Source organism: Stomoxys calcitrans, chromosome 1 (genome assembly GCF_963082655.1).
Source record: "Stomoxys calcitrans chromosome 1, idStoCalc2.1, whole genome shotgun sequence".
In the NCBI taxonomy this organism is placed as follows: Eukaryota; Metazoa; Arthropoda; class Insecta; order Diptera; family Muscidae; genus Stomoxys; species Stomoxys calcitrans.
Genome location: NC_081552.1, coordinates 136,048,717 through 136,059,905, shown reverse-complemented (window position 1 = coordinate 136,059,905; position 11,189 = coordinate 136,048,717). Strand labels below are relative to the sequence as shown.

At 36.0% G+C, this 11,189-nt stretch overlaps 1 long non-coding RNA gene across 1 annotated transcript; it reads right to left on the bottom strand.

The window, feature by feature from the left end:
* Positions 1-6,937: 6,937 nt before the first annotated feature.
* On the bottom strand, positions 6,938-10,805 carry LOC106095285 (uncharacterized). The gene is made up of 8 exons (XR_009397468.1): positions 10,662-10,805; positions 10,457-10,570; positions 10,307-10,399; positions 10,118-10,242; positions 9,960-10,045; positions 9,564-9,822; positions 7,988-8,086; positions 6,938-7,933 (listed from the first exon to the last, which is right to left on the bottom strand). It is a non-coding gene; the product is annotated as an uncharacterized LOC106095285 (long non-coding RNA).
* Between the last annotated feature and the right edge of the window lie 384 nt (positions 10,806-11,189).

The following is an 11,189-nucleotide window of genomic DNA, read 5'->3' as shown; positions in this document are numbered from 1 at the left end:
AATACGAATTTGATATCCAAATGTAGGACCATTTATTTAGGACCATTCCCAAAACACCGCCCAAAGGGTAAAATTTTTCGACCATGTCAATATGTGGCTTTAATGAAAGGTATTTGAGATTAGAAAACGAATTTGCTAACCAATTTTGGGGCCATGTATTTGGGGGACGCCTCATCGTGTAAACTCCCCTTAAACCAATGGCAATATGGGTTTTAAATAAATGGTATTTGAGAGAATAGCACGATGCTGATATTTGATCAGGGTCAAGTGTCTGGGGGACCACCTCACCCCCGAAAACATCCCTAAATCAAACAGCATGAGAATATCGGGCTGAAATAAAGTATTTTAAGAATGGAGTACCTCTTACATCCAAACTTAAATTCGCAGACCAATAAAGATCATTTGGGATTCAGATAAAGGCATTTATATTGTTAAACTGTTTGTCAAGCGATATACTATCTTCGTAGCATGGTATTTCACTAAAAGCTCTTTAATTGTCGAAAATAAATCATGAAATTCCCCTTGGGATACAAAATGTTGTATTATAAATTCTCCTTCAAAAGGGTATATTTTGATTCGGAGGTTATAATATTGCTTGGAGATGGTTCAATGTCAGTTAAATCTGGTGATACTCCGTTAATGACTTTCGGAACAGCCTCATTTTCCTTACGCGATACAGTCTTCAATGCACTATCAACATTTGCATATTTAAAATGTTGCCTAATTTTGAAATGATATCGTCTTGCTTCAGTTAAACAGAAATAGCAACTATTTTTTCTATGCCCACGTAGTGGAAGGCCATTAACCGGTTCATGAAACGGCAATTCAAAAGAACAACGTGAACATTTTTTCCAGGATCTAAGCGTTCAATACCAAGAGGGACAACAAGCCGATGGTATATAATATTTTGCATAGACTAAGGGTCGTTTAAAATATTCTTTAGAAAAAGAAATGATATGCTTCATTACCGACACATCTATTTTATGTCGTTTATCTGCATTCAATCCACATATATTGGGTTGCTCAAAACGTAATTGCGGATTTTTCATTTAGTCGGCGTTGACAATTTTTTTCACAGCTTGTGACTCTGTAATTGCATTCTTTCTTCTGTCAGTTATCAGCTGTTACTTTTAGCTTGCTTTAGAAAAAAGTGTAAAAAAGTATATTTGATTAAAGTTCATTCTATGTTTTACTAAAAATGCATTTACTTTCTTTTAAAAAATCCGCAATTACGTTTTGAGCAACCCAATACAACAAAAGGTGTTTCTTTTACTATACATTTTTAAGGTAATTTGATAATATCTTCGATCTTTTTTAAAATTTAATAATACGACACTCTATTACTTCACTTTTTGCACCAAAATCACTCCGATGTTTATTGTTCACTTACAGAAATTATAATGTATCAGTTTCGCAAGCACAAGTTATCTATTTAACCCATTAGCGTTTACCTGTTTAACCCACAACAACCAAGGCCATAAAAAATGAGAAATTTTTAACTTCATTTGTATGGATTATTAAAAACAAACAGGTGAAGGGCTTAAAATGACAGTCCTTTTACACCTTTTTAGCCTCTACATATTTAACCCATTAACATTTACCTATTTGACCCATAAGTAAACCAAGCCACAAAAAACTGTTTAATTCTTACATAAGGATCATCCTGTTTTTTTTCTGAATGAAACACTTTTTTGAACCGTTCCCTCTACTGTACTCAAGCAGGTACAATGGTCATTATTGGGTTATGTCGATTTTTTAGGGTTGATCTTGTTTGTTGTTGGTGGGTGTTAAAAAATGTTTTACCATGCATGTTTTCATTCATGCATAAGTCATTCATTTCAAGAAATTTCGAAGTAAAGAATAGAAGTTAAAACATAAAAAATTGCATAAGTCATTTATTTTGCAACCGATTTTATTGTTATTAACGATTTTGGAAAGCTTATTTATTTCTTATTTCCTTTTTCACAATAGTAAATATATTCATTGTTTGGTACCTTTTAAGCAGAATAGAGACCGAGAAAAATGTTGTTCTGTGTTTTTAGTGCGTTTTTTCACTGTAAGATTGCGATTTATTGGCCAATTAAAAATAAATAAACCTTATATGAAAGATACTATGTAGCCTTCAGTAGAAGGTAAGATTCATAGAAATCCGTTGTGAAACAAATGTTATGCCTGTTTTTAACTTAAAATCTACGAAAACGTGCTTTTCTCTACTTTTAGCGAAGTGATACAGAAAAATTAAAGATATTTTCGTTTTTTATGGACTCCAACAAAACAAATTTGGTGCACTAGAACCCCTGCATATTTTTTCTCAAGTTTTGTATCACAGTGTGCGTAATCGACCCATGAATCGTTTATTTCATAATTATGATGCAATGCATGCTAACAGTTCATTGGTGAGTTGGATTTGGTATATGGGGTTCACTATGGGATTCACATATAACTAGTGAGCAATGAACAAGAACAGTCTAGAAATGTCGGAAGAAGCAAAAATTGTGCAAATACTTTCAAGTCAACAAGATTTATTAATCAAACTCACACAACTCATTGCAAACCAAAGTAGAGATGTTAACCCAGTCACGTCATTTATTCCAATTGGATAATCACCAGTGGAAAAAGCTCACCTTATGGGGTCTTCAGTAAACTCCATGCTGGATTTTTACTATGAGCCTAATAGTTGTTTATTATTCGACTCTTGGTACAATCATTACAGACACACCTTTGAAAGAGAAGCAATCAGAATCCTTTTGTTGAGACGCCTCAATAAGAGCAGTGATGTAGTCAAATTGGAAAAACAGGCCGATAAGCCAAAAACTATATTCGATTTGAAAATTTAAGATTAATTGAAGAGAAGCCGAAACAGTGTAACAGGATTATAGCACAAACAGAAACAGAAAGTACCAAAAACTTCTTGTTGGTATTGTGGAAAAACGCTAAACATTGTCCACACTCCAATAAGAAATGTCCAACATATCAACTGGCTGGACACAAAGCAACAGCGCTAACAAAGTCAGCAGAGCAAATCAAAACAAACAAACATAAACAAAGCATCAAAATTCCAACATAAACAGAGCAAAACACAGTGCGAGATCAGTGTTTGCTGTAAATCAAGTTCATTTCATGGAATTACGAAAATATGTCACAGTGATATAAATACATAACAATGGAATTTAAAAGTGTACACGGCCTTTGCCATAACGACTATTTCTCACCGTGTAAACGTACTAGAGAGCCAGAAGCATTTACTATGACAGACACAGCAACTGATTCAAATGCTAATAAAATCAAACTGTTAGCAAATTTTTTAACAGAAGTAACAATAGGTGAAACACCCAAGATTGTGGATTGCTATATTTCAAATATAGAAAACCGGTATATCCTTGGCGTAGATCAGATTTCATTTGTGCATGTCATCATTTCAGCATGTCATCACATAAATTTCGGTGATGAAATTTCAAATTTGAAGACAACAATCAAGGAAGTGTTTGACATCAGCTCTTTAGGCCTTGCACCAATACAAAAGTACACATGAAGTTACTTATAAATGCAGAAGAAGTTTTTATACCCAAACGTCCAGTTTCATATACGGCACGATGTGGAATTGAAACGGAACTACAACATCCGGAAAATGCTGGTATAATTACTCCAATGAACCTTTGAGTGGAGCGGACGTTTTGTTATTTCGCTTCGCAAGAATTTTCCTGTAACTCGTAATAGGTCATTATTTTTGGATGAAAAATTTAAGTCACTCAAGGATAGCTAGATAGAGGTAGGCGGTTGATGATCTGCGTCTGTTTCTAGTGGGGCGGCAAATCTAGAGCCCCGGAGTAGGCTTGGAATGGACTCCAAAGACCCAACAGCTGCGGTGGTGGTATCAGGCCGTAGCTGTTGTCTGCTACTGAAACCTCGACTGGTGGAGCGGTGGCGCCAGACTCCACTAGCCGACAGATGTTTGGTCAGCAGGGGGTTTCGAAGACACCTGAGTCGAGTCTTAAGAACAAGGCCGAACCTGTTTTATCTTCGCATGCATATAATTTGTCTACGTCATTGGCCATCTCTGGCAAAACAATACGTTCTTGAAGAGGTTGGAATAATAGAAGCCGCATCGCTTTCAATATTATAAATAATATTAAATCACTAAAAGGAACAACAGAGACAAATATCAAAGTCCGCCGGCTGAATACTTTGTCAACAAATTTGACGGTATCAGCTGTTCTTTTCTACGAGTTGCATTTGCCCAACACCTTATTTGACAGGGTTGCATCTGAAAGTATTTGTCGAGATATATATCGGATGGATTATGTAGTATAAATGGTGTTTGTCCTTGCCATACAAATTACAAGAGTTCGAAAAGAAAATGACGAACTAACTGAAAGATATGAGACTCCAAACAAAAAGTCGAATCTTTAAAGTCCAAACTGAACAAACAAACTGAATCATTTGAAACACATGAAGAAGAGCTTCAACAAGAAATATGTCTTTTTGATCCACAACCCCAAAACTCTTCCAAAAACTGCAACAGTGAGGTAGTATCGACCTATACCCAAAAAAAAAGGTATACCAATACCAGTACCACACGGTATTGATAGTAAAGCAACACCGCATGGTACAAAAACAATACCGGATGGTATAAATTAAACATAGAATGATTATCACTGTTTGGTTCTAGTCTTATTACAGAACTTGCTTAAACCGTTGAGTGGAGCGGAAGTTTTGTTATTTCACTCTGCAAGAATTTTCCTGTAACTCGTGATAGGTCATTATTTTTGGAAGAAAAGTCAATCAAGGATAGCTGCGATACAGGTATCCGTTAGGCGGTCGATGATCTGCGTCTGTTTCAAGCGGAGCGGCAAATCTAGAGAACGGGAGTAGGCTTAGAATGGACTCCAAAAACCCAAAAGCTGCTGCAAAGACACATGGTTTGAGTCTTAATGACAAGGCCGAACCGATTCTTTCTTCGCATGCCTACAATTTGCCTAAGCCACCGGCCTTTCCCGGTAAACCAACACGCTCTTTATGGATTGGAATAATAGAAGATGCATCGCTCTCAGTTTTATTGAGAGGCTTGGTGCGAATGATCCTAAGGCTCCCATTAATAGGGAGAGAGACTCCCTAAACTTGGCTCGGGAATTCGCTTCACAACTACCCCAAAGACTTGATTCGGAAACTGCACCACAGTCAGCCCAAAGGCTGCGGTCATCTTGAGGGCATCCTATGCCTAAAAGAACTAAGGCGAACAACAGTAAGATGGGTCCAAGAACCTTTGCTAATGTCGCTAGGGACAGTTTGGTGAAGGCAGTTATCGACAAGGGGAATGAACAGGGCTGCATACCCATGAATAATTGCTGTTGGATAGTCAATGGACTGTCGTAAGTATACTTCGATATCCTTTCGGAATTTTCTGATTATCCTCCAGTTTGTGACGATGCAGGATGGAATCGGGGCTGATACAAACTAATTGCTTTCGGCGATCAACGCTCAATTGAAATGTAACGTTGTGCACTAAAAAAGATTGGTGAGCTCTGGCCAATTGCAGTACTAGACTTTATCAAGAAGGAAAATATTCCTTCTCGACTAATGGCGCATGCTTGGATACCACGGATTCCCTCAGATCCTGAATCCCAATTTTTCAACCACTGACTGGAAGACTGGTAGATTGGATGAAGCTGATGGTAACCGGAGACATGGAGTATTCGTTCTTAACTCCGGCCGTCTCGCAGAACTCAGACCTTTTTGAATCCGTAGCTGAAACTGAAGGTCATAAAAGCGGTGGGGTTATGGAATCAGGAGACGACTGAGCAGTTGTTCCACAGATAAATCTCTGCCATTGTAGGGCCGCTTCGGTAGCACTAAAGGTCCTCCTGATAGCCAACTCCAACTCAAAAAGAACATATTGGAAAGCGCTGTCTAAATCTGTAATAAATATTGAAATTGAAGTCAGAGATTTATGGAACTAAGATTACTTACGCAGATTCAGGCAATGATCTAAATCCACGGATTTGCTTTCATATTTTGGTAATTTTTTTATCATCCTCGTCCTCCGAGGAAGATGTAAACAACAAAAACGACGTGTCCATATTGTTATGTATGGATTTCTAAGTTTATTTCTTGTATTTGTTTGTTGTTTTCATTGTTTATAGTGTAAAGCAGTATTTTTAAGCCAATGAAAATTAGTTTTGTTTTCTGTGGGATGGAAAGTATATGGTGCGAATAATCGATTGTTTCTCAAAAAAATCGGTAACCCATGAATAATTACGTTCCTATGCCACCATCCAACTGATATTTACGTCACGGAATTAATTTTCGAACAAATACTCATTCGTATTCATATGCGGAATTAGGCCCCTGTTGAGGCATAGATGGAGTTAAGGCATATATCGATTATATAATGATTACCAGTTCAAATATTGCCCAACAAATTCCACACACATTAATGGGACAATTCAAAGAGTTGTTTTTGTCTAAAATTTCAGATATGACAGTTTTTCAAGAACCAGATCAAGAACTTGGAACAAATAATCGATAAAACAGGTATACGTCCAGATCCAGATATGATCAGAGCAGTCCAGCAAATCAAAGCTCCGGAAAATATTTCTGAGGTAAGGTCCTTATTAGGTTAAATAATTCACTAAGAAAATATGTTCCCAATACGATAAATATATTGTCAATATTGTCCGTCGTCCGATGCATACGTGTTTGTTTGTCTGTGGTCCGCGTTTACGTATTATTTCATTACGTTTTTTTCGAGAATTTGTGAAAAGAAAAACTAAAAAAAAACAATAACTACAACAGCTCAGGGAAAGACTGAAGAGGCACAAGCAGACAGATGACAAACCATTTGGTATCCTCAATGTACTCACTCAAGTGGATTTTGCTTCCGGGGCCACGCAAGCCACCCAGCCAGGTACTGATAATAAAAATAAAAACAATAATAACATCATCAACAACAACAATGGTGCGACAAGGCAAAAATGGTGTCCACCAAGTTTTATTTACAATGTCAACATTAAGGCGCTTTTTGACTCCTTAAGGGAGACAATACCAAAGTTTTCTTTCAAGGTAAAGAATGTGAACAAAAACAAAAGTAAATTGTTTTTTCCGATCCGTCTGTCCACTCGTCAATGATGGCCCTTTTGCGTGAGAAGGGTGTACATTCATATTATTTTACACCGAAAGAATTAAAGCAGCCGTCCTTTGTTTTACGAGGGCTTACGGCGAACACTGAAATAGAGGATATTAAATCTGAATTAGAGGAGGTCATTCCAAATACAGTTGCAAATGTTGCAAAATATAAAACACCAAAAAACAATGAGACTAGCCTCTTTTTGTGTCATAGTTGCCAGGAAAAAAACTCTCAGACATTTCGAACATAAGAGCTTTGCAAAGTCAAATCGTATCCTGGGAAAAACCAATAAGGAAGGACAATGAAATTCAATGTAGGAGGTGTCAGCGTTGGGGCCACATTGCAAAAAATTGTAGTTCGTCATACAATTGTGTCAAATGCAACCAAAAACATGGCCCGGTTGAATGCCAACGTACAAAGGAGGATTCATCAAATCCCTTTTGTAATAATTGCGGTGAGGAGGGTCATCCAGCGAATTTGCGGGGATGTCCTACTTATAAGAAATATGTTGCTGCGCGTCAGCAAAAGATAGTGAAGGCCAAAGAAGAAAGGGCGCTTGCCAAGGCAAATGTTCACAAAGCTGTAAACATGTCGATGGTTACTCCAGGACATACGTTTTCCAATTTGTTTCATACTCGTCCCTCTGAGCAAAATACAGTGCAACAAAAACCTGCCATCATAGATCAATTTTTAAAATTAGCATCCCTTTTTCTGGAACCTGAGGATTTGACTTTGGAACAGGAAGTCAACATCTTTCTCTCTGAGTATGCGAGAATGTCAAAATCCGAGGCCAAAGCTGAGTTTTTGCGCCTGTTAAATAAAGTTAGAATTAATTATGGTCCATAAGATCTTAAAATTACTCACATACAACGTAAGATCCCTTAATGATGTTAGTCGCCAAATTGGTCTAAAGGACACACTGCACAGTAATAAATAGACATCGGCTTCATACAGGAATGCCATCTGAAAAGGAATAAGAAAGTGAAATTAGATGGATATAACTTTATTTATGACAATTCTTCTATTGGTGTTGCTATTGTTATAAGAAATAAAATACAATTTAACAGGATTTTCTTAATTTAACAGGCCCTTCTTTTTTGGATCATTTTTTAATTAGCCCTCACCTTTTAAACAGGATTTCACCAAACTTTGAACTCATGACACTGCCCTCTTTCTCAGGATCACTTCGCAATAAAGTTATCTCTCCAAATAAAACATCCAGAATTCATAATGAGAACTCCGAGGACATATACCTCTTATAAAGAAACAGATTGGATATGGATATCGCTGCATGTCGAATGATGCCTCTTTCCACTGTAAATCTTGAGAATGATGAAATTGATGACCTAATAGACGAATTTAAAGCGTCTTTCAATATCATTCACAACACACATACATGGCAAATTTTAATACAAGGCAATAAATCTCCATTATCGGAAAGAACCAAAAAGTTATATAAAATCAAATATGCGTGGCAGAAGGAGCTGAAGAAAATCATTCATCGCACCGGGAACCGCATTAACAGTGAATATGTGGTCCTATCTAAACAAATACAATTGCTAAAGACTATAATTAAAGAATCGGTTAACATAGAACAAGCTGATTACTTTAATAAAAGACCACAAAAAATTAAACCTGGTCCATCCGCGTTTAAAAGAATTTATCAAATTACGGGGAAGTCTAAGTTCCCATTTTGTCAGCATATAGTCCGCAACAGTAACATAATTACCAATAGCACAGATATTGCAAACGAGTTCCATGAATTTTGTACAGAAACATTCCGTCAGAAACTGCCTCGTTGTCCAGTTGAAGACTTGCAACAAAGAGTAGTAAATTGTGTAAATACCATTCCCCACCATATTTATACTTTTGACGATCATTTCAATGCATCACAGAATCCAGATAATTTTCATTTTACAAACACTGAAAAAGTCAAGGATATTATTCATCGTATGAATAACAAAAAACATCCTGAAGGAGAAAATTGAAAATGGTTATATTATTGAACCTGTATCAAACTTCCAGTTTGGCTTTAGAAAGGCGCACTCCACTCAACATGCATTATTGAAATTTCATAATGACATATTGGGTTGCCCAAAAAGGTAATTGCGGATTTTTAAAAGAAAGTAAATGCATTTTTAATAAAACTTAGAATGAACTTTAATCAAATATACCTTTTTACACTTTTTTTCTAAAGCAAACCAACAGCTGATAACTGACAGAAGAAAGAATGCAATTACAGAGTCACAAGCCGTGAAAAAATTTGTCAACGCCGACTATATGAAAAATCCGCAATTACTTTTTGGGCAACCAAATAACTATCAATCTTCGAAGACAATCCTGTACGGTAGCAATATCACTTGATATAGAGAAGGCGTTCGACTCCGTCAGTCATACAGGCATATTGTACAAATTAATTGGGTTAGAATCGGATCCGTACCTGGTAAAAATTCTTCACAGTTATTTCACAAATAGAAAATTTTGCGTAGATGTCCAAAACACAGTGTCAGACTTTGGATCTGTTTGTAGCGGAGTACCCCAAGGCAGTGTTTTGGCGCCTCATCTCTTCAATATATTTTTACACGATTTCCCTCATACATATGTCTCAAGATTCGCAGGCTATCCTTTACGCAGATGACTGCCTTATTTATGCCCATGATAAGTCCCCGGAAATAGCAATGGCGAAAGTAACAGCAAACCTGAAACAAATTGATGACTATTATAATACTTGGGGTATTAATATAAATGCCGCCAAATCAAAAGCAATTTGCATAAGGAATGTATCTGGTAAATGCCCCAAACATGTCGTACCGCAGAACAAAAAATTGAAACTAACCCTTAATGGTGTCAATATTCCGGTGGAATCCAAAGTTAAATATCTGGGCATCACATTTGATAAGATGCTGAAATTCAATCCGCATGCTAGATGTTCAATAAAAAGGGCTAACAGAATTTTAGGTTAATTTTCACATTTACTCAATAGTAAATACTTACCACAGTCCACTAAAATGTTGCCTTATAAAGTGGCCATTAGACCCATGTTGATATACGGCTTTCCTATCTGGTTCACTGTATCTCCGATAGTGGCCAAAGAGTTGGAAATCCTGGAGGGAAAATTCCTGAGAAAATGCACAAACAAACATTACCAAACTCGCACAAAAAAAAAAATACTCAAACACTTACATCTACAATATTTTAAGCATTGAACCATTATGTGCATATGGGTTCAAGCACCTGAATATATTTGTACAAAAAATGGCCACACATGAAAACGATCTGACAAGAGAAATTTATGAGTTAGAGGAAAATTCATCATGGGCTGATTCAGCTTACCTTTCTCCAGTTGCCGTTATCAATAAAACCATCGACAACGAATCAGCCCCGTCCACTTTGCCAGCATTTTTTAACAAGACATCGCCTGGATCTCATCTTGGATGATAGAAGAAACTGTTGATATATTACCTTTTAATTTTAATATATTACCTTAAAAAAAAACATAAACACGATTATTTTATGTAATTTATCTTAAAATACTTACCACGAGCATTGCTCAATTCGTTTTACATATTCTTCTAACTGATAGAAACAAAACATATGTTATATGTATATAAGCTTTTAACTACATATACAATCCCGTAAACTGTGATATTTACATTCTCATTCATAAGTGGTTATTCCAATTCGATCTGTTAGCTACTCTTATTAACAGACTAATTTGTTATTTTTTTTTTTTTTTTTTTTTTTTTTTTTTTTTTATTATTCTTAAGTCTATAGATTATAATCCTTACAGACTAAATTATATGCTAAATATTTACGAATATATACATATTTTAGATTCAAAATAAATAAAACTATGTGTTTAAGTGAAGTATTAATTTTCTTTTAACAGAATCACGTTTTTCAGAGAGATCGATGAGGCTATAAAATTTATTAAATTCAACAAAGAGGCGGCGTAAAGGGTCGTTGTTTGCATAGTTTGATGTGAAATAATTTATTTGAAATAGCTGATAGTTTCGGGATGGCCTTAAGGGAACATTTATGTAAATTCTATTCAAAATAAAATCGG